The sequence below is a fragment of the Callospermophilus lateralis genome, chromosome 3, assembly GCF_048772815.1.
Source record: "Callospermophilus lateralis isolate mCalLat2 chromosome 3, mCalLat2.hap1, whole genome shotgun sequence".
NCBI classification, from domain to species: domain Eukaryota; kingdom Metazoa; phylum Chordata; class Mammalia; order Rodentia; family Sciuridae; genus Callospermophilus; species Callospermophilus lateralis.
In genome coordinates, this window is record NC_135307.1 from 134,399,773 (window position 1) to 134,427,005 (window position 27,233).

The 27,233-nt window shown below is 40.6% G+C and overlaps 1 non-coding gene across 1 annotated transcript; it reads left to right on the plus strand.

Annotated features, from left to right (window-relative positions):
- The first annotated feature begins 14,458 nt into the window (after nt 1-14,458).
- Nucleotides 14,459-14,565, plus strand: LOC143396186 (small nucleolar RNA U13). The gene has a single exon (XR_013091057.1). It is a non-coding gene; the product is annotated as a small nucleolar RNA U13 (small nucleolar RNA).
- The last annotated feature ends 12,668 nt before the right edge of the window (nt 14,566-27,233 follow it).

Below are 27,233 nucleotides of genomic sequence, written 5' to 3' on the forward strand. Positions count from 1 at the left end.
AGCCATGTTTGTATAAACTATCGGCAGGGAATCTTTGCTTGGCACCTAGTTACCCATGACGGAGTCTTGGGTGCGGTGTGAGTTTAAGTCAAGATGGGTGTCATGACCCTGAGAGCAGGTGAGGGCTTTGGGGGGTAACCAGGTGCTACTTGGTCAGTTAGCTTCTGCTGTAAGGGGCAGAGGGGAGTGAGAAACAGGCAACTGCAAGTTTGCTGGGCTAGGGCTCAGGAGAGCTGTTCTGGTACTAACTATCCCACTTTGCAGGGATTTGACATAAGGCCTCAATTTCTTCCTCAGTAAAAGGGAAATTGCAATATACCATTGAAGAAGGGATCCTGTTGCTTCTCTGCTATAACCACCCAGAGGCTTTGGGTTGAACTTGAGGGTGCCTTGGCATAATGTCCTGGCCTTGTCCACCTCCCTCACCTCATCTCCTTCATCCCCCCACCCCCGCCGCAGGTCTCCTGTGTGCTTGCTCTTATGGGGTTGACTACTGCATCTTAGTGTTGTAAATATCAGCGAGACCTCCCCTGATCACTCTGCCCCCCACTACTTCCACTTCTCCTCTTCCGTCAACCTCTGTTACAGCTCCTTGTTCCTTTTCTTCCCAGCCCAGGCCTCACTTCATTTAGTGTCTCCCCCGCTCCCTCCCTCATGGGATTGTGAGCTTCACGAGGGCAGGGCACATGTTCCCAACTCCCATCAGTGGTGACACATGAAGTCCCTTGATAAATATTTGTAAAGTGAATGAATAGGTCTATTTTGTATCCCCCGTGTCTGGCACATTTTGATGCTCTGAAAATGAATCATCATTACTCACATGCATTGAGCACTATGTGCTAGGGGTTGTTCTCTGCACTTTACATTTAGTAACTCATTCGGTAACCATAGTGACCTGACGATTTGTACATATCCATCACACATTACTCCTGTTTTACCAGAAACAGGAAACAAAGGCCCTCAAACAGCAAGACCCTTGCTCAAGATTGCACAATGAAAGAACGGCAGAGCTGAAATTCATGCCAGGGATGGCGGTGGTAGGAGCTGTTTAAATGATGGGAGGGAAGGTTGGCTTGACAGGTAAAGGTCATGGCCAGGGGCTTGAGCTGAGCAGAGTTGGGAACCGAGGAAGAAGTCCAGAAACTGCATGATGCCCATGAGATAACAAGTTAGAGTGCAGATGGAGAACTGAGTCACACTAGATTCATGGGGATGTGAGGCTGAAGATGGGGCCTGGTTGAAGTTTTAGCTCAGGACTCTCGGGTAGAGTTCTCTGTGGCCAAAGAGAAGCTCCAAAGAGGCAAGCTTAGTCAAGTGCTGTGGCGCACGCCTGTAATCCCAGTGGCTGGGGAGGCTGAGGCTGGAGGATCACAAGTTCAAAGCCAGTCTCAGCAACGGTGAGGCCCTAAGCAACTCAGTTGTTGTCTCTGAACAAAATACAAAATAGGGCTGGGGATGTGGCTCAGTGGTCGAGTGCCCCTGAGTTCAATCCCTGGCACCACCCCCCCACCGCCACCCACCCCAAAAAAAAAAAAAAAAAAAAAAAGAAGCAAACTCAATCTGTTTTTAGTCAGATCAGGCAAGAAGCTCTGGAGCTTTGGATTCTGGCATCAGGTGTCAGGTCACAGCTCAGCTCTGGGATTTGGTTGCTGGCTTGGCTTTGCCATTTGTAGCCATCTCACTGTCACCTTGACCCTCTGCTGGAATCACCCAGAGTAGGTAAGTGTTATACTGATGCCTTGGGGACCTCTCTGACCCCATACTGCAGCTCTGTGCCAGAACTGCCCTGATGGGGCGCTTGGAAATTTGGTGGAGACCCTTTTAGTGTCCAGTTTGCCCACATTCTAGGCCACTCTTGAAAAAGGCACAAAGGCACAAAAGAAACCTTGTCCTAGTGACTGATCTTCTGCAGCCACAGGTCCTTAGGACCCACCCAGAGGCCCCACTTAAGACATCTCCTGAGTCTGAATCTTTGAGACAATGTGATAGGCCCGGGTACTAGGCAGGCCTAATCTTAGCCCTAAGATTGTTAACTCCTCTGGCTCCCCTGTTCCTTCTCTGTGGCTTTATTCCTTATCTCCTGGGACCAGTCTTCCTGGCCACTGAGCTCTCCAAAATGTGGAAGCATCAATAAGAATTGGTTGCGGCTCTACCAGCTGCTGCAGACTTCCCATCTTGGGACTTGTCAAGGGCTTAACTGCTCAGCTAACCAATGGGGAGCTCTGCTCATTCCATAGGATGGATAAAGGCAAAGGATGGAGCATCTTTTGTGGTGAAAGCAAAAAGCCAGGAGGCATACCTGGTGCATGCTGGGTTTGGCTTTCCTGGATGGCTTATGACTGGATCCAGGAGCTTCCTTACTCAGCAAAGGAGAAGTTATAGGGAGGAGCTTACTGGTTCATTAGGAGGTAGAAGGATCAAGACTAAGAGATTCCAAGATGTCTCCCTAATGCAAAGTACATAGGACCAAATCCAGGAAGTTGTGCTGAGACCAGAATCTGAGAAACTTCAAATTGCTCTGGTCTTGCTCCAGAGAGCCATTGGGGTTCTTGGTCTGGATCCATCCCTGCAAGCTTAGGAGCTGAGTAATGGAAACCTAAGAAGAGTCAGAGATTGGGAATGGAGGTAGGGACCAGGAGCCAGGTCATAGAAGAAGACCTAACCATCTGTGGCATGCATCTTCTGTGCAGGGCAGGCCTACTTGCTTTCAGCTCTCCAAAATATGGAAGCATCGATAAGAGTTGGTTGTGGGTCTACCACCTGCTGCAGACTTCCCATCTTGGGACTTGTCAAGGGCTACCTGAAAGCAGGTAGAAGTTTCATGAAAAACCAGAGTAAGAATAGACACAGGGAGGGTTAAGCCTTCAGAACATGAAGTTCTGATGAGAGCTGTGGATTGGTGCTTGAGTTTGGAGTACTCAAGAGAAGGGGACAGCTAGGCTGGTTCTCTACAGAGTGGAGAATGTCCCTAGAATGCCTTATTGAAAGCCAAGTCTCACTGTTGGGACTTTATTGATGAAGATCTAAGGGAGGGATTGACCTGGCATGCCACTTGGGCAAAAGACAGGAGGACAAGAGGTAGGAAAGAACACCTAGAGAGGTCATCCTGAGGGGACTCGACTTTGATGGATAGGGAGGCACAGAGGGCCTAGAGGACATCAAGGGACATGAATAGGAGGCAACTGGTATCAAAATTCTGCTCCATTACATCATCAGGCCCAGGATGCTAAGCCATCCTGAGAGCTTTTTCCAATCTCTGGGGCCAAAATTTACCTTCATCTTAGATTCTATGCTTGTCATTCCTTGTGCTAAAAGCCTGACTACAGTCAGGTCAGGCTTTTAGGGAACATCCCTGGAACTCACTCCAGCACAAAGCACCTACGACAAGGGTACAAAGATACTGTCCCCAAATAAAGTAATATTTACAGGTTCTCAGAATAAGGAACATGAAATCTTTGGGGTCAACATTCAACCCACTATGTCATATGGTTCCATTTACATGAAATTCTGGAACGAATAAAACTAATATACATTGACCAAAAGCAATGATTATTGGAGCAAGGAAGAAGACATGACTGATAGCAAAGGGGCAAGAGAGAACTTTCTGGTGGAAAAGAAATACTGTATGTTGTGATGGTGGTGATGGCTACATGACTGGGTCAACTTATCGTAATTCACTAAACTGTACCCTTATAATTGGGCACATGTTATACATAAGTAAATTTTTTTTTAAAGAAAAGTGTGGATTTTGGAAAGGAACCAATCTTGGAAAATCCGATTCAGCAAGTCTGGTGTACGGTTTAAGCAAACAACCCAGGTTTCTGGGAGCCAGGTGGTTCTGGAACCCAAATATCAGGTAAAAAATGAGGGGAAAATATCTTTGTAGATGGAATTAAGTTAAGGATTTGGAGATGCTTCTAGATTCTCTAGGTGGTTCTCTGAATGCCATCATAGGTGTGCTTTAGAAGGGAGGTAGAGGTAAAGTCTTTCTCTCTCTCTCTCTCTCTTCTCTCTCTCTCTCTCACACACACACATGCACACACACACACACACACACACTCACACACATATACACACGACAAGTCTATGTAAAGATGGTGGTAGAGACTGGAATGAAAGAATGCCAAGAAATTCCAGGAGCCACCAAAAGTTAGTAGAGATGAAGAATGGACTCTCTCTCAGAGATTCCAGAGGGAGTGTGGCCCTGCTGACACCTTCATTTTGGACTTCCAGAACCATGAGAGAACAAAATTCTGTTGTTTTAAGCCAGCAGATTTGTGGTAATACTTTAACAGCAGCCCTAGGAAACTAATGCATGTAGTATGCATTTTTATGTGTCCTAACTTCTTTTGCTCAGCTTGATTTTCATATTCTTTCATTTCATTATATAAATAAATCACAATTTGTTTATTTATTTCACCTATTGGTAGATGTTTGGAGTTATGTTTAGATTCAGGCTATTATGAGTAAAGTTGTTATCAACAGGTTTGTATGTGCATACATTAATTTTTATTTTGGGGGATAAATATCTAGGAGTGTTATTGTTGGGTTATATGACACTTATATTTAATTTAATAAGAAACTATGAAATAGTTTTCCAAAGCAACTGTACCATTTTGTATTCCCATAAGCAATGTGTGAGCACTCCAGTTCCTTTACACTCTTGCCAACATTTGGGCACATAATTTCTAATTATGCCCTGACTTCTTTGCATCTCCCAGGATCTCAACAGTTTTTAAAATTTTAGTTGTTTAAACAAAAGCACTTTGTATTTTTTGTGGGGTTTTTTATTTTATTATTTTTTTGTACCAGGGATTAAATTTAAGGGCATTTGATCGCTGAGCCACATCCCCAGCCATATTTTATATTTTATTTAGAGACAGGGTCTCACTGAGTTGCTTAGTGCCTCGCCATTGCTGAAGCTGACTTTGATTGAACTCACAATCTTCCTGAATCAGCCTTCCAAATCGCTGGGATTACAGGCATATGTCACTGTGCCTGGCTACCTTGTGGTTTTAATTTACATTTTTCTGATGATTCATGATATTGAACATTGTCTAGTCTCGTAATTGGACATTCTTTTGAAATGTCTTTTCAAATCTTTTACTCATTATTTTTGTGTGTGGCAGTAGAGGTTGTTCATTTTCTTATTGACCTTCTAGGTTCTTTATGTATTTTGGATTCAAGCTTTTTGTTCAATATAAATGTTGCCAATATTTTCTGCCAGACTGTGGACTTTCCTTTTTGTTTCCATAACAGTAAATTATAAGAGCAGAAGTCTTTAATTTTGATGAAGCCCAGATTTTCAATTCTTTTCCTTTATAGTTAGTACTTTTTTCTTTGTTCTACATAGAAAATCAGGGTCACAAAGGGTGTGTGTGTGAGAGAGAGACAAAGAGAGGGAGTGGGAAAGAGAGGGAGGGAGAGAGAGAGAGAGAGAGAGAAAGAAAGAAAGAAAGAGAGATATGGTCACAAAGATTTTCTTTGAGAAGTTTTATAGTTTTTACCTTTTATGTTTATGTTTATTATTCATTTTGAGTTACTTCTTGTGTGTGATGTGAGGTAAGAATTAATTTTTTTCCCTATAGATATTCAGTTTTCCAGCACCATTTGTTGAAAAGATTAATTTCTTTCCCATTGAATTGCCTGAGCACCTTTGTTGAAAATCAGCACATAGGTCTATTTTTGTACTTTCTGTTCTATTAATGTCTATCCTGATACCAATACCACACTCTCTTGATTATTGTAATTCTATAGCTTGACTTAAAATACTGTAAACATATCTTTTTCAGAAATAGTTTGGTTTACTTAAGGTCATTTGCCTTTCCATATAAATTTGAATATCAATTTAATGGTCTCAATTAAATACCTTCTGGAATTTTGACAGGGATTGAGTTGAATGTATTTGGAATGAATTGACATTTTGACAATGTTATGTATTCTCATCCATGAATATGGTATATCTTCAATTTATTTAGGTTTAATTTTTTTTCTAGCAGTGTTTTTCAGTTTATATAGTAGACATTTGTGGCAAGAGTTGAAATTCAAATTATGCCCTGACATCTTTGCATCTCCCAGGAACTCAGAGTCCTAACCATGAGTTCTCCTGCTCTCACTAGATACACTCCCCACCAAGCAGGAAAGACTTCCATCTGGGAGGTTCCCCATTAGCAGATCAGCTACACTCCACCAGGTCCTTGACCTAACCTGCTTCAGTTCCCTACCAGAATATGGAATTATTCAAGAAAACCACATCTCCTGTGGGAACCGAGGGATACTTCACCCTATTGTCACTACAAAGCCTGCCTCCACAATCATTCTGGTTCTCTGTGTTCCTAATTGCAGCACCTGTGTGGCCCTATGGCATTTGGCATCCTTCTCTCCCTAGGTTGTGAGATCATGTGACAAATAGGCTGCGGTCTTCTCATCTGCCAAGTGTTGGGTATTTGACCATCTCATACTCTTCAGGAAAGCATGGGGGAAGTGAAAATCCTTCCCTCACCAACAGGGTGAATAGGAGGAGGTTAGAAGAACAGGCCTTGACAATCTTTTGATATATCTCTAAATAATATTATTTTTTAAAGTTGTGGTAAAACAATATAAAATTCACCATTTTAACTATTTTTAAATGCATAACTCAGTGGCAGTACCTTCAAGTTGTTGTGCAACTATTACTACCATCCATCTCTAGAACTCTTTTAATCTTACAAAATTGAAACTATACCTTACATATAATATATATAATATAATAAATAATTATATATAAATATATGTAATATATAGCAAAGTATATAGTAATAATGTTAAATATTATAATATTAATGTTAATGATATTAATAATATTAACTAATTAATATTAATTAATGTAATATTTTATATATATAATTTAATTCATCCAGCCCTTGGCAACCATCCTTTCTATAACTATGAATTTGATTACTCTAAATGTCTCATGTAACTGGGATCATATAGTATTTGTCTTTGGTGACTGAATAATTTTGCAAAATGTCCTTAAGGTGCATCCACATTGTGGCATATGTCAGAATCTCCTCCCTTTTAAAGGCTGAATAATACTCTATTGTACATAGTACTAAGTTTTTTATTCACTCATCTGTCAATAGATCATTTTTTTGATGCTTTTCAGATGCATTACTTTTTAGATTTATTTTTCCAAATGATTTGTTGCTCAGATATGAATTTTTAAAAAATCAAGTACCTCTGTTGATTCTTCTACCTGCTGAAATATGAGAATATTTAATTGCAAGGCAGTGATTCTTTTTTATGTTTTTATTAGTGCATTATAGTTACATATAATAGTGGGGTTCATTTTGAAATAATTACCAATTCATGTAACATAGGTTGCTTATTTTCAATCCCTAGTATTTCCCTTTTCCCTTAACAATGATTCTTAATCAAGAATATGAATAACAATCACCCAGTGCCAGAGCTCTATCCTTAGTCTAGATGAAGCCCCCAAACTTGTTATTTTGGGGGGAAAATCTTCCCCAACTAAGAGATGTTGATTTATTGCTTGAGAGCAGTGGACACATCCTCCTTTTCATTCATGTGTTCATAAGACTTCTGCTGGACTCTGAGGTACACAGGGAAGAGGGATTGAAGAGGCATATAGAGATACAAACAGGTATTGCTGCCCTGTGTGGGGGGTGTACATGGGGGTTGGTAGAGATTTGGTCAGAATGGGTGAATTTTGTGGTCCTGGGTGCTGTTGTGGTTGCTGCAGTTTGGGCATCTGGAGTGGCCTCTATTTGTCCTGCAAGAGTCCCCACGAGGCCTGGCTACTCTCCCATGCTGATTAAGCTCCAGGCATAAGGTTAACGTCCTAAGGTTAAGACTGTACATCAAGCTCCTTCAGTCATGAACTTTCTGGCTTTGTCTTGGGATGGTCATACCATGCTGTCTCCAAATGCTCCATCTCTAGTGGAAAGTTTTGGTTTCTGGAGGTGGGGAGAGAGGAGCTGTTGGCTCTGCTGGAGTTCCATGACTGCTGAGCTACCCACAAAACTTGGTCCCTGTCCACTCTGCCTTGTTTGTTTACTGTCTGGGTGGCTTCTCCTCATTGAATCAACTGCCCCACCTGCCCAGTTGCACACCACACCTGAAACCATTTGGCCTTTCTTCTCATCCTTCTTCTACTTGATCCATGCTTCTGGAAACATTATCCAACCCCATTACTCAAAATATACAAATCCAGCTAAAGAGCCAAGGCACCCAGGGTGTTAACACCAGGGAGTTAACCAAGCTCAGCTTCCTATGGCATTTTCCTGGTCTTGGCTAGAGGTTTGCAATTTTGTAAGGAGAGGAGAACCTGTCGACTGTTCTCCAGAATGGCCCAAGGACACCTGCAACAGGTAGTTGCCCTTGGACATGGATGTAGCCTGGATGTGGGAGGGGCAGCTGCTCCAGCTCTGAAATTGCCCCCGAAGTAGTGGTTTTCAGCCCTCTCTGCTTACTGGTATCACCTGGAGAGCTTCTGAAGCTCTTGATGCCCAGACTGCATCCCAGACCAATTCAATCAGAATCTCAAGAGGCAGGACCCAGGCCACAGTGTATTTATAGTTCTCCAGATGATTCCTACACATGACTAAGCTGGAGAGCAACTGTTCTAAAGAGACCAACACCAATGAGAGGTTGAGGCAGAGTGGGAGGGCCTGAAATCAATCTTAGTAGATTTGCCTTCCTGGGCCCAGCTCCTCCCCCATCCTCCCCTCCAGGCCCCACCTCCTTCCGTTCCTTCTCTTTCCCTCTCTGATTAAAATTATAGGAATATCATTGCCTTTTCTTCTTTCTTTAAATTTGTATTCTAGCCCTGACTGATGTTTGTCCAGCTTTAGATCCTAGCATCATCTTTGGGTGTAAAATACACTTTTTGAGGCTGGAGAACAGGATACAAAGAGTAATAAGTTTGTTTGCTCTGTTTTCCGTTATCTGCACACTATCAAGATATTTTGGCATTGGTGGCACTGACACAGTAGGGAGGAACATTGACTATGACTCAGGAGAGCTACTCCTCTGGTGACACCACTCTGGAGGCCTCACTGTGCTCTCCTCGTGGACTTATTCTAGCCTTGGGCTGGTCATTCCTCTGAGTTGGTACCACTCCACAAGTCCCCAACTTCTGCATCCTGTTTTCTGCCCATGGTCCCTCTTCCTCGCCCTTATCCTTCTATACCCTATTGGAAACTGGTCTTTTCTAGCCTTCAGCCCTCTCTTTCTCTCTTATCCTGCCCCCTAGACTCATACATTTCTTCCATATTCAGAGAGAAAATTGAAGCTATGGAATAAAATTCTGCAACTTCCAAATCCACCCTCATCCTTGCTCATTCTCTCCTTGACCTCCCTGCCACGACAATGCAGCCTCCTCCTCTTGCCCCCACCCGAGGCTGCTCCTCCACCTCACAGGGTGAGGGTGCCTTCCCTCCACATCCTCTCAGAACCTCACAGGGATGGGTGATTTTCTTCTGTATATTCAGCCACTACTGGCTTTCACATCCCTCAATCCATTGGAGCAGCTTTGGTGGATGTTACCTGTAACTTTCTGAATTGTGAAATCTGATGGATTTTGCTTGCCTCTTGACCTCTCAACTGCAAGGGGCCACAGCTGGCCATGCTCTTGCTCAAATGCTCCCCTCCCTTGACTCCCTCTTGGTTTCCTTCTCTCTGCCTGCCTTCCTTAGGCTCCTTGTAGACTCACTTGCCACTCACAAGCCATTGAATAGAAACATTCCCCAAGTTGAGTTGTAGGTGCCTTTATCTTTCTGTTCAAAAGTATTTACATCTGGGGTCCTAAAAATGACTATTGAGTCCTAGGTATTACACATAGTTCATCTCTAGTCTAGATTTTTCTTTTGAGCTTAAGTATAGATATCTGACTGCCTCTTTGTCCTTTTCTTTTTTTTTAAGTTGTGGTGAGAAACACTAACATAACATTTGTGTCATCTTAACCATTTCTGAATATATAGGTTAGTAGCATTAAGCACATTCATATCATTGTGCAATAATCTCCATCATCCATCTCCAGAACATCTTGCACAAACAAAATTCTGTACCCAGAAGCACCATCTCCCCATTCTCTCTCCCCCAGGCCCTCACCACTCTGCTGTCTGTCTCTATGATTTGACCTGTTTTAGGTACCTCATCTAAGTAGAAACAGACAGCATTTGTCTTTGTATAACTGGCTTATTTTACTTAGCACAATATCCTCAAGGTTGATTCATGTTGTAACCTGTGTCAGCATTTCCTTCCCTTTTAAGACTGAATAGTATTTCATCATATGTATTGTACTACATTGTGTTCATTTATTGTTCTGTCAATAGACACTTGAGTTGCTTCCACGTCTTGACTACTATGAATAGTGCTGCTGTGGACATGACCATGTCTTTGAGATTCTGCTTTTGATTCATTTGAATACATGACCAGAAATGGAGCTGGTGAACCATATGGTAATTCTATTTTTATTTTATTTTTTAAAAAATATTTTTTAGTTGTAAATGGATCTTTTATTTTATTTATTTATTTTTATGTAGTGCTGAGGATCAAACCCAGGGCCTCAAAAATGCCAGGCTTTACCATTGAGCCACAACTTCAGCCCCCATTACGTTGTTTTCTATAGCAGCTACAACATTTTACATTCTCACCAACAGTGTACCAGGCTTCCAATTTCTCTACATCTTTGCCAACACTTAATTATTTCCTTTTTCCTTGGCTATAATTTTTTTTCCAGTGCCGGGGATTGAAACCAGGGCCTCACACATGCTAGGAAAGCACCTACCACTGATCTCTTCTTAGATTTTTATTTTGAGGCAGGGAATCACTAAATTGCCCAGGCTAGCCTTGAATTTGCAATCCTCCTGCCTCAGCCTTTAGAGTAGTTGAGATTACAGGTGTGCACCACCACACCTGGTTAACACTCATTGCCTCCTCCTCATCCTGCTGCTCCTCCTTCTTCTACTTCTTTTTCTCCCCCTCCTCCTCCTTCTTTCAATAGTAACCACCCTAATGAGTGTGAGGTAATACCTCAGTGTTTTGATTTGCACTTCCCTAGTGATTAGTGATTTGAGCATCTGTTGTCTCATAAGCCTGTTGGCCACTTTTTGCCTTACTATTTTATTGGTGCATTATAATTATACATAATGATGGAGTTTGTTGTTTGTGTATACTTTTTTGAAGAAATATCTATTTCAGTCTTTTGCCCGTTTTTAAAAATTGGGTTCTTTTTGTTGTTGAGTTGTGGAAGTTCTTTATATACTCTGGCTAATAGTCCCTTATCAGATATATGATTTGCAAATATTTTATCCCATTCTCTAGGTTGCCTTTTCACTCTGTTGATTGTATCCCATGCCAGAAGTGCTAACTTTTGATGTAGTCTAATTTGTCTGTTTTTACTTTTGATGCCAATGCTTTTGGTGTCATATCCAGGAAATCCTTGCCTAATCCAGTATCTTGAAGGGTTCTCTCTATTTTATCTTCTAAGAGTTTTGTAGTTTCAGGTGTTAGGTTTAGGTCCATTGTCTATTTTGTGAGGTCTGACTTCATCCCTTTGTCTGTAATTTTTCCCAGCACCATCTGTTAAGAGACTGTTCTTTCCCCACTGATTGACCTTGGCACCCTTGTTGAAAAATAATTTACCATGTATTTGAGGGTTTATTTCCTGGGATTTCTATCTTATTCCATTGGTCTATATGTCTGTCTATCCTTTTTTTTTTTTTTTTTTTTTTTTGAGAGAGAGAGAGAGAGAGAGAGAGAGAGAGAGAGAGAGAGAATTTTAATATTTATTTTTTAGTTTTTGGCAGACACAACATCTTTCTTTGTATGTGGTGCTGAGGATCGAACCCGGACTGCACGCATGCCAGGTGAGCGTGCTACCGCTTGAGCCACATCCCCAGCCCATCTATCTATCTTTATGCCAGTACATGCTGTTCTCATTACTATAGTTTTGTAGTAAATACCTCCTCTTCATTTTTTCAAAAACATTTAAATTTTGTCTTTTTTTCACAGGTATGTGTATGTGGATGGAATTTTAAGAATCAGTTATTCTATAAGATTTAATATCTTTCCTCTAAAATAAGACCCTGTCCTTCTTCATTTGTTGCCCTCCAAAAGCAACCTCTTCAACTCTTCTCTTTTTTGCTTGGAATTTATCTCCATAACCTTAAATGACTTGTACATAGTGAAGCATCTTGGTTTTGAACTTTTAGGCTTTGTCTCTGACGTCTCACTGTGCTAGAATGAAGACTTAGTTCTCATTCCCCAAAGCCTCCCAATAATATGCTCACACTTTCTATTCCTTTCCTCTTCCCCATAGAGTCGTGTCTGAATGAGTCAACATCCAGCCCCACTATGACTATGTGAATGTGCTCCATAACTGGGACAGTATTTCATTTTCTTGCTGAAATTTTTGTTTACCCTCAACTTAATTTGTTTTCTATGCATGTGTCATGAATTTAGCCCCAGAGGATGACTGCTGAGCCCCCTTGGTCCAACACTGCAAGACATGAGGAGGCCTGCAGTTTGGGAATGGGTCATATATCCTTGCCCCATATATCCCTGCGAGAGGACTGAAAATAATCATTGCTAATGAAGCTCCTTCTACACAGAAGGTGCTAGGCTAGGGTGACAGGGATGGATGTGACATTATTGTGTATACCAAGAACTTACATTAACGCGGCAGATATGGAGGCAATCATTCCAGTGTGCAGTAAACTTTGATGATAATTAGAGTGACTGCAAATTTAAGAAAGAACAGATTAGGAATAATTCACTGTAATTATAAGATTCAAGAAGGTTCTTTCAGAAGGAGACGGTTTTATTTTGTCATTTTTAAATTTAGTTTTTAGTGCATTATATATGATAGTGGGGTTCATTCTGACATATATTTAAACGCATATAACACTTTTTTTTTCCATTTCAATTCCCAGAACTATTCCTTTCCCTTCCCTCCTCCCTCCCCCATTCCCTTTCTTTACTCTATTGGTCTTCTATTTAATTTTAACTGATGCACTATAGTTACATATACAATTGGAATTCATTATGGTATATTCATTTATACACCTAGTATAATTTGCTCTATTTCATTCCCCAGGGAGAAGATGGAATTTAAGCTGATTTAGAATTTCAGTGGAAAATTCGGTAGGAGGATTGGAGGTGCAGAGAGAAGACTGGAGCAAATGTGTACAGATAAGAGAGGTACAGTGCAGGTTAGGGAATATCAAGAGGCTCAGCACAGTGAGGGGCCCAGCACGCGGTGTTTTAACAAGCCCTCCGGATGAATCTGATGCACACACAAGCTTGAGAACCACTACCTCATGCAACTAGATTCTTACAACAATGTCATAGCAAGACACTCATTATCCCCACTTTAGGGATGAGGAAGCCACGCCAGGTGAATAGGTAACTTGCTCAAAGTCCAGTGGGTACTGAAGACAGGTTGCATTGGTCCTTGAGATCCAATTGTCAACTCTGAATTTAGAGGTATCACACTGGTGGCTCAAAACTGTCAATGGTGGAAATATTTACACTGTGGAAATTGGCAAATGTTATGAATAAGGACTCAAAAACCCACCCAGAGAGCCAGGTGTTAACATTCACCAGCAAACCACTGTTCTGGTCATTCAGTTGATAGGTGGTTGGTAGAACTGGGTCTTGAACCTGGACAGCCTGGCTCCAGAGTGCATTCTCTTAATGACTCAGTTAACTTATTCAGGAAGTCTGGGAAGACAAGTTGGGGCCACAATGTGGATATCTATTCTGTATGAACTGGAATTTTCAGTGTTTTGAACAGATAGGTGATGTTAGTATGTTTAGGCTGGGGAATTAAATTGTCAGTTGTGACTTTTTATTTTGTAAATATGGTAGAAAAATGAGCTGGGGGTGGGTTTTAAGGAGAGTCAGAATGGTTCACTTCATCCAGAAGGGTCTGCACAGCCAGTGGGCTGCCCATTTGCAGAAAAGGCCATGAAGCACTGCAGAGCAGATGGCTCATGCCTCACAAAGTCTCTCTATTCTTCAAGAGAAAAGTCCCTTGTGCCCTACTCTAACCATCTACCACATGTGTACTGACTGGGCTTAATGTGCTGGCTGCTGATTAGAAGTGTCCCAAGAGTCCCTGGTCCAGGCCAGAATTCACTGTGCTGTGTAATAGAGTGCTCACTACTTACCCATACTCATTCCTTGGAGAATCTGGAGATTTTTCAAGCTTGCTTTGCATTGAGGCAGCCATGGGCTTCACGGGAAAGTTGACCCATGCCTGGTCTCAGAGGGTGAATCCTGACTGGATGTAAGCCAGTGGTTCTCAAATCCTTTGTTCTCAGGACACTCTTAAAAACCAAAGTCCCAGGTTGGGGAAGTGGTAGAGTTCTTGCCTAGCATGAGCAAGGCTCTGGGTGCAATTCCAAGTACTGCAAAACAAACAAACATACAAACAAATATTGAAGTCCCCTTGATCCTTTTGTGGTTCATAAATATGATCATGGTTTTATTTTTACACCATCCTGTGAGATGTGCCTCCCTCAAACCTTGTTACAATGTGGGCATATTATCCACCTGATGTGAAGAAAAAATTGAACTCTCCCCAAAAAGCCTTTGCTTGTTTTGTATCATGGTAATCAATATTACTATATTAGAAATTAAATCTAGGTATTAAAAATTTATTAGTTAATTGAAAAATAACACCAGCCCCATTATATGCTAAATTAAATAACCTATTTTTATAAGAGATTTTCTAACACAAAAAATCTTGTGAGAATATCCAGTTGTAAAGGAGAGGATAGCCCTTTTAACAACCTCTTTAGAAAATTGTAGATATGGTAAAACTCAACAAGTGGTAGCTTCTTTTTTTCCTTTTTCTTTTTTGGCAGTGCTGGTCATGGAAGGCTTATGCATGCTATACAAGTTCTCAACCACTAAGCTACATTCCCAGCCCTGGAGTTTCTTCAAAGTTAGTTGCAATTTGATGTCTGGAATGATATCTTTTCTATAACCTGAGACATTAAAATCCGTTGATGTGGATGGATTTTCTATTGCACTTTGGATGGATTTACCATCCATTGTGATCACTTGAAAAATATTGATTCGCTGAGCATGCACATCTTTCAAATGCTGATCCATTTTATTATACAACACACAAAGAATCATGTTTATTAATGTCACTGCCAAAAATCTTTATTGGGAAGCCGTGAAGGTACAAGAAGCTATCACATGTAAGTTTTCCAAAATTCAAATTTTTGTTCAAAAGTTTTAATTTTCTTATTGGCCACAAACACTGTCAGTTTTTTCCCCTTGAAATGATAGGTTCACTTTGTTTATTTTTAAGAAAATTTCTATTAAATATCCAAGTGTAGAGTGTGGATAACAACTTTTGGTCAATTGTGTGTGTGTGTGTGTGTGTGTGTGTGTGTGTGTAAAAATGATGCTCTCTGGTAAAAGCAGCTAGTTTAGCTTGCAATTCAAACAACTGTAGAAGCGCTTTGTTTTTAGCTAACGATTAAACTTTATGCAGCAGATGCACTTTGTGATCTCATGCTTTATGCATGCTTTTCATTTCCTCACACAGGATCATCTTCTTTAGCTTTTGCTTATGTGTGGCAATGTCACACACAATGACAAGGAGTGCAATCTGCCATTGTCTGAATGCTAAGCCCTAAGCAGTTTAACCTCCATTGATTGCTTTTGCACCATCAAACACCATTATTCCAGATAAACCATAAGATTCCAAAAAGTCTTCAACACTTTACATAATTCAGCATCACTTGTGTTTATAGTTAAGTGCTCTCAGAAAAGAAGAGCTTTTTTGATGATTAGTTAGTGCTGATATGGGACTGCTCTAGTTTGTATCTAGGATGTTTCCCCAAGGGTCCATGTGCCAAAGGCTTGGTCCCCAGTCTGTGCGACTGTTAGGAGATGGTGGAACCTGTAAGAGGTGGAACCTAGTGGGAAGTCTGCAGGGAACTGGAGACACATCTTTGAAGGGAATAGTGGGACCCATACCCTTAGTCTTCTCTGTTTCATTTTCTGGCCATGATATGAGCAGCTTTGCTGAATCACATGTCTTGCCATGATGTGCTGCCCCAACTCCCAGGAAAGCAGTGGATCCACCAGATCTTGGACTGAGAGCTCCAGAACTGTAAGCCAGAATAAACCATTGCTCTTTAGAAAGTATTTATTTCAGGTATTTTGTTACAGTAACAGAAAGTTGGCTAACATAGGGACAAGTACAAGCAAAGCAGCTGATCCAGAGACATCCATCCATTTATAAGGCAAAAATACTATTCTTCCAGTGAGAGATTATCTCAGTCTTCATGTTTGCAGCTCAATCTTTTTTAAAAAAATATTTATTTTTTAGTTGTAGTTGGACTTTCATTGAATACCTTCATTTTTATTTATTTATTTTTATGTGGTGCTGAGGTTCGAACCTAGGGCTGCACACATGTGAGGCGAGCGCTCTACCGCTGAACCACAACCCCAGCTCCTGCAGCTCAATCTTTAACTTGACAAATTGCTTTAATTTGACAAATTTAACATTGTGAAGTGATAGTGCTGTTATTATTATTATTTTTTTTTTTACTGAGTTTTGGTTCAGCTGGCATTCAGCAGTATTAACTATATAAGATTTTATTAGTCTCTCTGCTAATGCAGTTTGATTACTTACTCTGTAAAATGCTCTGTGACTTTTTATTTCTAGCTTGAAAAGCTGTAAGAAACTATTTTTGACTTTTTAAAAGCTTATAACATTTATGGTTAAAACATTTAATTCCTTTTTCTTTAAATTGGTCTGAAAATGATCCTCCAACTTAAATGGCCCATTAGGTGTGGTGCAGAAAGTAAGGTGCTTAAGGTACAAGATTTAAGGAAGCACTCACTCTGCTGACCATGCACTTACACAAAGCTTAGAAGGATTTCCCATTAAATTTTGTGCCCTACAGCTGAAGCTGCCTCCCTAGGCTGGGCCCTTGGCACCATGGTGCTCTTCAGAAATATTCTAATGCATAAGACAAAACAAGGTGATACTTATTAAGTTGAGGGTGAATTGCTTGCATTATATTTTTTGCTTTTTTTTTTTACAGTTTGTCCCAATTTATTCAGAGTAGCTTCATCTTTTCCATAAGTCAGAAAACTCTGTGATATATCTTTTTCACTTTTCCAGTATCCAAAGATACTGGATTTAGGTGGTTTGGTGATAGGTCTAGAAAATGTCTTCTAATCATTGTTTTAAGTTAACAATTTGTAATAAATAAATAAATGAATAAATAAATATATGTTAAGTACAAACTTTCAGAATAAAATATTAAAATTTGGGGGTGTAGATACAATTTAAAAATCCAGAAAAGCTTTTGAACATTTAAGAAATAATATTTCCGGGGCTGGGGTTGTGACTCAGTGTAGAGCGCTCACTTAGCATATGTGAGGCCCTGGGTTTGACCCTCAGCACCACATAAAAATAAATAAATAAAATAAAGATATTGTGTACAACTACAACTAAAAAATAATTTTAAAAAATAATATTTCAAAACAAGATTACAAGTTGTGCTTCTTGTGTTTCTATAAGTGCAAGGAACAATCTGGGATTTCAAAGTTGTGGTTTATTGAATGATAATGAGGTTATAAATTGTTAACGAGTCTAAGCTGGGCATGGTGTTACACACCTGAAATCCCAGCTACTTTCGAGGCTGAGACAGTTGGGTAGTTTGAGGCCAGCCTGGGCAACTTAGCAAGTGAGTCTCAAAATAAAAAATAAAAAGGATTGGAGATGTAACTCAGTGGTAAAACACCCCTGGGTTCAATTCCCAGCACACACACACACACACACACACACACACACACACAGAGTCTAGCTTCTAAGTTAGAAGTTAGTCTAACATCTAACTTGTTATCCATATATAAGTCTAAACTTTTAGCTATTAAGAGCACAGTAGAAGTATTGAGAACAAACTGAGTTAATCTCTAAACTTACTTTCCTTACAGAATTACAGAAAGTACAACAATACACAAGTCTGTGTTGAGCTGTCCAAGCAAAGACATAATCAATATCATGCAGCCTCTGGAAAACTCCATTGTCAACTCTTGAGACAATGAGCATGAAAAAGGCAAATAATGTCTTGCTGTTATTAAATTAATTTTTATCTCATACCTGCTAACAGGAGTCTCTGGGTTATTCTTTGAAAACTACTGGTCTAAGATCAGTTAGTCCTGTTGCCAGTGATTGATGTAGGCAGTCATGTGGCACAATTCTGGCCAGTGGAACAGGAAGAGAACCCTGCTGGGTAGTTTCTGGGAAACTTTCTTACCCCTTAAGAGAGAAATATAAGAGGTGATATCAGTGCCTGAAATGGCTGTAGCCACCTCATGACCTTGAATTTTCATTAACTCCTGTCTTCCTTTCCCATTTCATATCCAATGCTTAGGGTGATATTGGCCTCATAGAATGAGTTTGGAAGGGTTCTCACCTTTTCTATTTCATGGAATAATTTGAGGAGTATTGGTGTTAGTTTTCCATGATGGTTTTGTTTTGCTTCATGCTGTAATCCTGTCCCCTGGAAAAATGCTTGACTCTTAGTAGAGCTTATTTATAAATAAGAATGCCAGATAGAAAAAAAGCATATGAACAAGAGGAAACAGTTACTAAGAATTTCATAGCATTAAGAAAGAGAGGAAAGAACTTGGATTTGAAAAGTTGACAGAATACAAGATGGGACAGATGGACTCAAAACAAACACTCAAGCAGGACACATAACAGAGTTCTCAGAACACTCAACCCAGGGGGAAATTCTGAAAGTTTACAGAAAGAAAAAGCAGATCATGTACAAATACAAGGATTACATTGACATCAGGTTGCTCAATAGGAGGAAGCAAAGAGGCATGAGGAACAGGATTTGTAAATAAGTTAGAAAGATTCATTATCCTCTAAGAGAAATACTAAATTCTAAAAAAGGCTTATAACCATCATGAGTCAATTCTAAGTGATACCAGCATGACAGGGAGCGGGTGATGTGGAGGGGATGTAGAGACCAGCAAGAAGTGAGTGAGTGCTAATGGAAAGACATTAATCATGAAAGTTAAGTATGATTCTCAAAAAGTTAGGGGAAACAATGGTAGAAGAATATAAGAATAAAAAGAGAACATACATTTTCAATCCGATAGAAGACAATCTGATTCATGTGTGGAAAGTAGAAAAGAGAGAGAAAATGTATATCTATAAATATAATCAACACAAAATAAGATGGTTGAAATTGTCCTAATATACTAGAAATTAAATAAATGTAAATGAGTTAAACTCATTGATTGGATTATAAACAAAACAAAGAACAAGATCAAATAATATGTTGTCTAGAGACTGTGGTAGATGCCAATATTATTTCCACTTCTTTCTTCCTTGTTGCTTTTCTCTATAGAGATTGAAATAATACATTGTTACTTTCTTAATCTCCATTACAAGGGGAGTGACTGCAGGACCCATGGTTCTGACCCATGAGACACAAGTAGAAGTTTCCTGGATACATTGCTACAGAAAAACTATATAGAAAGCTTGCATAGATCAATAAACATAAAAAATTAAAATAGTAATCAAAGACTTTCTTCCCTCAAAAGTCCCTAGGACAAGATGATTATATCACAGTTTTAAAAGAAAGATAATCATATTATACCATTTTTTCAAGAAGTAGGAATGAAATAAATAAAATGATTTTGAGACTAGCATAATCTTGAGTCCAAAATTGATAAAGGATACCACATGGAAAGAAAATTATAGACTTTTAAAAAATATATTAATATAAATGTGAAAATCCAAAATAAGAGAGCACTTGAACTAATTGAAATGTTTATTTAAAAAAAAAATAAAACATGATGATCAAGTCAGGTTTATCCAAGGAATACAAGAAAAGTTTAATATCAGAAAAAGAAAAAAAAAGGTCTATGCAATTAACCATATCAATAGACAAAAAGAGAAAAAAGCACACCAAAGGTAGAGGCAATTCTAATCTACTCAATAAATATAGAAGTGGTTTTAGATAAAGTGAACATTTATTTATGATATTTTATGTTATTTTAAAAAATATTTTTGTAGTTGTAGGTGGACACAATATTACTTATTTATTTTATATGGTGCTGAGGATCGAACCCTGTACCTCACACATTAGAGACAAGTGCTCTACCGCTGAGCTACAGCCCCAGCTCCATGATATTTTTAATTCTTAGGAAATTAAGAATATATGAGAACTGTCTTGATAAAAGTTATCTACCAAAAATATTACAGTGAAAGAGAAACTTTAGCAGCATTTCTTCTAAAGTTAGAAATAAGGCAAAGATACCTTTTACGTAACACAACATTTGGAGCGTCACCAATGCAATAAGACAAGAAAATAAATAATTGAATAAGGGAAGAAATAAAATTGTTATTACTTATAGATAAAAAGAGTAATTAGGTAAAAACTCAAGAGTATACCTACAAAACTGGTACTAATGAGAGAGTTTAGCTAATTTGCCAGATTTAACTTGAAAAAATCAATAACATTTCTACAGTACAGGAAAACTAATCAGAAAATAAGAAAGCATTTATTTGCAAGTAACAAAAATTTTAACCAAAATGATTATTGAGATTTCTATAAATAAAATTAAGTTCTTAAGTGAGTATGAGAATAAATGAAAAAATAGACCTGTACTATCTATCCATAGCAAGTAGCCATATGTGTCTATTGAGAATTTCTGAAAATCACATGTGGCTTGCACTGTGTTTCAGTATAAAATCATGATTCTGGATGAATGATTTACTTTAATGATGTCAATTGTCCTTTATTCTATAGCTAACGCAATTCCCCATCACAATTCCAGCAGGTGTGTGTTTAAACTTGGAAAAACCAAGAGCCAGTACAATGGGGAAATTTACAGAAAGTGAAACCTGAATGATTAGGAGCTGTTTGAAGAGACACTTTATCTCAATACATAAAAGAAAACATTTAAATGAACAACAAAAGCCACCATTTTATACTTCAAAGATTGGCAATCATTAGAAAGTTGGATAATACAGGGTGCTGTAAGACCCTCATGAACCATGAGGGTCTCAGGCATTCTGGAAACCAATCCACCAGTGAGGCCAAGTGAGAATCTTACTAGTCAGCAAACCAAATCCGGGGCATATAAGCCCAAGACTTTCAAGCAAAGATTCATCAAAGGACACACACATAGATGTTTTTGTTATTATATTACTCGTGGTAGCAAGGAGTTGGAGACAACTCAGGTACTCATCACTAGGCAAATGGATCAATGCATTGGTGGAACTTGCTGGACTATTATGAGGTAGTCTATATAGAACACAGATACAACCGATGCATCTTCCAAACAATGCCAAGATAAAAAGTTGTAAATAGAGTGACTCTCTAGCAATGAAAAGAAAATCACTTGTACCCCCCAGAATACTATCTCTTCAAAGGCACAGAGCTATAAAGAATGCCTGTTAAACATATTCCAAAGCAGTTGTCAGTGGAGAGGGAGTGAAGATGTGGGAAGGGGAAGAGATGGAAATGAGAGAGCAGTCATTGATGAAACTTGATGGGAGCCAACTTTCCTGTACTCAAAACCCTAAAGTACAATAAAATAATACATTATGATTAATTTTTTTAAAAAATAACCCAGAGGTGGAAAATGATCTGACGGAGAATGTCCTTTGTCTCCTAGGGAAAGCTCCTGGTCGCAGTCATTCCTGAGAACCCTCGTTTTTTTTCAAGGTGGCAACTTCCTGCAGCCACACAGTATGCCAGGCGTGGGTGAAGCTCCTGTAATCCTGGGCAGAAGGTGCGGGACCAGCTGACACCCACTCTTTCCTCTGAGGGGTGGACAGCTTTCCTGGTCAGGCCTGGGAGGCACCTTGGCTGGGCGGGCAGGCAGCTTGCGAAACCCAGGCGGGCCCCTGTGCAGGCCTGAGGTAACCCGGCAGCAGTCAGGCCTGCTCCTCCTGGGCTGTGGAGAATGGGCTTCTCTGTGTGCCCTTGTTTGCTTTGGTTTCAAGCTTAAAAAAAAAAAAAAATGATTTCACACATAATTAGGGCTGTGGCAGTGAGATTGTGTTCGAGGTGCTTTTACTGGAAATATCAGGAGGAGGGACAAGGGAGGGCTGTGTTCCTCTTCCAGCCAGGGCCAGGGGAGGAGGAGGAGGAGCAAGCTGCTTGGGAGGATGGGACAACAGGCAGCGTTCAAGGTGGGGAAGCAGCTTTCCCGGAGGCAGACCCAGCTGTGAGGGGCGGAGACCGACGGTGGAGGAGGCAGTGTGTGTGAGGTGTCTGTGTGCACTGTGTGTGTACGTGTGGTGTACGTGGTGCGTGCTTGTGGTGTGTTGGGGGGTGGGGAGTGTGGGGTAGCAAGACGTGGGGGGTGTTACCCACTCCTGCCTCTCCTTCCCTCCCCTTTCCTGTCTGTCCAGCTGCCTGTGGAGGACAGCCTTAAAGAGAGAAGAGGTGAGGGAGCAGGTAAAGGAGATGAGGGAGGCAGAGAGAGCGGCCCCACCACAGGAGAGACTGAAGGAACAGGCAGAGAAGCAGGAGGACTGAGCCACTGGACACTTCTGCTTGAGTCTGCACAACCTGTGGGGCCGCCCTGAGCCAGGCCCAGGCAACCCGAGTTCTGGCTCTGGCTTGGTGTGTTCAGCAGGTCTCTGAACCTTTCTGGACCTCATATGACTTCACCATAAAGCTAGGGCTGGACCATCCATATCTTGCAGCATGATAACCCTTGGGAAAATGTCTAGGGAACACCAACTAGCATTATCTCCTCCGAGATTCTCGGTGTGCTTGGTATATTAAAGGTTTGGAGGAGTCCATAGTAATTTACAATCCTGTCCCACTTAGAATTTGTGTCACTAAGCACTTCCCAAAATATTTAATTATGAAGCACCTCCTCCCTTTTTTTGTATAGTATCAATTAACATATTGTGAGTACCTGTCACTTTTGCTGTACAATAAAATACCTCAGAACTTAGTGACACAAAGCAGTCATTTCATTAGGCTCATGAGTTCTGTGGATCAGAGAAACTCGGGACACAGAGTTTTGCTTTACTCCTTGTTATTTAGGGCCTCTGTGGCTGGAGACATCTTCACTCTCATGCCCAGCAGTTGATCCTGGCAGCTGTTGGGACATCAGATCAGACTGTGACACAGGTGACCTGTGTGAGCACCTTGTGGCTTGCAGCCTCAGAGGCAGCCAGACTTCTTACAGAGTAGGTCAGGGCTCCAAGGAAGTGTTCTAAGAGATCCAGGCAGAAGCTTTGACACCTCCTATGACTTAGCTCAGAGTGTCAGAGACACTTTTTAAGAAGAGCCCAGGGAGGGGAGAGAGTGTCACAGCCATCTTTGGGAGATGAATCTGACATACTCTGAGGAATGGTGAGCTAAAGCTTGCTGGATTTCTAAGGTCCTTCTGAAATCTGAAATTCCACCAGGGCTCCATCCTCTGGTTCCTGACCCCCTATGTGTGCCCCACCCCCGTACTTGGGTCCAAACAGCCACTTTCAGGTCTTCCCATGCTGCCCTCACCTGCTTCCTTCCTGGCTTTGTGGCACCTGAATGGCCCTGTATAACATCACGACCATAGAAAGCCCACCAGATGGACCCAGGCTGGTAGGACCCACAGTTTCCTTCTTGTCCTGGTTCTAAAGTCCTTTGGGGTTGGTTGCTCATTTCATCCTTTTAAGAGAGGTTTGGTTGGGAAGCTTTGGGGAGGAGAGGAATGGACCAACCCCAGCTGGAAAGTTCATCTTATGCCTGGTTTGGGGAGGCCATTTCTCCCTGAGTATCTGTAATAATAGAAAAGATATGTTTGGTCATGGTCTTGGCAGATTGTTCAATTAATGAGTGCCTTTGGAATGCTAATGAGATGAGTTTTGACTGAGGGGCTTCAGCACAGCTTCCAGATGGGGCTGGTTGTAGAAGGGTTGGAACTTTCAGCCTCACTACCCTGACCTCCTCCCTGGGGAAAGAGAATCTGGAGATTGAGTTCAAATCATTGATGGCCAATAATTTGATCAATCATGGCTACATGATGAAACCTTTATAATAAACTCATAATAGTAAATGAGGTGCAATTTTGAGTTCTGTGATCCATTCCAGCAAAATATCAGGCCTAAGGAGGCAATCATGAGAACCCCTGATTTTTAGCTGGTCAGCAGAAAAATGGAACCCAGTGCTTACGAGTGCTGTCTGAAGTGTGTGTGTGTAGGGGGGGGGGGCAGTCTTGTGTTACTGAGCCCTTAGTGTGCGGCATCTATGCTAAGTTCAAGTAATTAGTGATAGAGTTGAGTTGAATTGAGAGACATCCAGTCGGTATCTGGAGAGTTGAGGAACCAGTTCGTCTAAGGAAAGATCATTTGGTGACAGAAGTATTGTGAGTAAAAATTGTTTCTACCATCCCGTATTCTTTGTGCAGTCCCCCACTTCTAAATCCATGTCTTTTCCTACAGAACTTTCTTTTCTTGAATCGACCAACAGCTACAATGCTGTAATATATGCCAGTTAACTAGTGAGGAGAGAAAGCCAAGCACCCAGGAAGAAAGGTTGGCTTAGAGTTGAAGGGTGAGTAGAGGCTAGCTAGCTGAGGGGATGGGTGAGGAGGAGACTGTTCTAGATGTGCAAAGATGCCAAGGCGACAAGGGGCAAGGCCAACAGAAGGCACTGGAATGCAGTCTGCAGCTGGGGCCTGGAGAACGATGGAGAGGAGATGTGAGATGCTCTCTCAGGGGTAGGTCAGGCAAGTGTTTGTAGACCTTGCTGAAGCTTTTGGATTCCATCCATAGATGAAGATTTCCATTTTGAAAACAATGGATGTAGGGTGAGTGGGGACAGCTGGAAGTTCCCTTTGGTGTTGACACAGAGATGAGAAGAAGTGAACGGCTTGTTCAGATATTTAGGGAACAGGGTCTGGCTTTAGTACAGGGAGATAGTTGGACATAAGGGTCAGAGTTCAGAGAAGAGACTTGGGCTAGTGACAGAACCACAGGGGTCAGCATCCTATAAGTGGTCAATGAAAGATGTGGAGACTTTGTTAAAGAGAGGGAACAGAGAAAGGAGAGAGGGTCAGGACAGTGAGGAGGTGTCTGGTCATGTGTGAGAATCCTAAGTTAACGCTATGTCAACTGAAGAAGTTTACAAATTCTTGATTAAAATCCAATTTACCAAACCTGGATGATGTCCTCTGAATCTCTGGCCATCTATCCTGTGCCTGAGCATGAACCAAGCTCCCTCAGGGGTCTCTGCCCCTACCCTCCATGGAGAGAAAAGACGAGGTGGAAGGTGAGAGCTCCTTGGACCTGAAAAAGAAAGAGAAGTCTGGGCCTCTTCCACTTTTGGAGAATTCTGCTATGTTAAAAATGAATCCATTCTAAAACATGGTCATGGATGTACAACTTTTTATTTGGAAATAATTTACATAAACTTATAGACAACATAAAATATAAAACTAATACAAATGAACCTGTAATTCCTTACCCCAATTTGCCGACTATTAACATTTTGCCCATCTGCTTTATCATTTCCTTCCTTTTTTTCTTCCTTCTTCTCTTTCTTTCTCTATCTTCAACAATCTATCTCTCCATCCCTCTCTCCCTCCATTCATCCACCCATCCACCCACCCATCCATCATCTATTTAGCTAATTTCTTTTCTGAATAATGTGAAGTGGTTTATATACACTATGCATCATGGTCCTTTATTCCTAAATATTTCTATATCTATTTCCTAAGAATAGGGATAATACAGTAGGTCAACTTCAGCAAATTTATCATTGATGCAATATTTTAACAAATCTGCATTTGAAAAATTTGTATTCCAATTTTGTCAGTTGACCCAACATTGTCTTTTATGGCATTTCCTCTCCTCCAAGATAGGAGAATCCAGTCTCGGTTCAAGGTTTAAATGTCATGCTTCTTAGCCTTCTTTAACTTGGAATGTTCCACAACTTTCTATTTCTTATATGACATTGGCCTTTTTGAAGGAATATAGCTGGAGCTCCCTCCCTCCCTTCTCTTAGCTCATTTTGTGTTTCCCTGATGTTTCCTTTTGATTACGTGAGGGTTTGTGTTCTTTTCTGAATACTGAACAGATGAACATGTGTCCTTCTCAGGGTATCACATCTGGAGGCACTTGATGCCCACTTGTCTCTTACTAATGATGTTAATTTTGATCACTCAATCTAAGAGTTGTCTGATTTTTTTCCCCATGTAATAATTAGCAAGCTCTGGAGATACACTTTCTGACAATAGCCTTCATTAAAATTTTCTCCTAGATTTAGTACCCACTGATACTTTGTGCCTGAACTAGTCTTTATTGTAGTAGTTGTAAAATGTTGATTTCCCAACTCCAACACTCCCTCCACATTTAGCAATGAGCTCTCAGAAATCCACTACAACCAAGAGCACTTCCTAGCCCCTATTTGTTTATTATTTATTTTTACCACATACTCATAAATTTCTATTCCCCCCCCAAACTTTGTAACTTATTATACTTAAAGATTTAGTGCTCAAATTGTCCTAGCTTAGTAGATGGGTGTTCTTTCAAGCTGAGTTCCTTTTTTTAAAGTATTTTCTTTGTTGTAGGTGAACACAATACCTTTATTTTATTTTAATGTAGTGCTGAGGATCGAACCCAGTGCCTCCCGCTTGCTAGGTGAGTGTTCTCCACTTAGCCACAACCCCAGCCCCAAGTTTTTATGATATATCCCCGTCACTTATTGAGCACTCACTTGCTGGCTTAACAAGATGTTGCAGGCTCACCTTGAATCAACTCTGCTCAAGGCCTGGAATCTGTCTTTTCTTTGAGGAGCTCTGGTTCCTTTCAGTGGAGAATGGTGTTAGTGACCAAGATGTGAACACCCGGTGGGCTCATTGCAACTGGAGTGTCTTTGCTTCTTGGAATTGTGGAATATTGAAAATATTGACATAATTAATGTTTTAATAAAAGTGCAATATAGTAGAATTGTACTATTTGCAAGAGAATGATAGGATTTATAAGACCACATTATTTCATGATGTGCTATGGTTCTGTCTTGGGACATGGAAGCTGAGTGACAATCATTCTCTTCTGTCTATCTTAGAAGCAACTGTGTACCAATGGCCTCATTGTGGAGAATTTTAAGAGTCTGAGTTTGAGAATGTGAAGTCCATGCACGAAATAACCCTTCTCTGTCACACCCCTTATTCCAACCACCTTCTGATTATGGGTTAACGTCTGAATAGCACTGGTTACA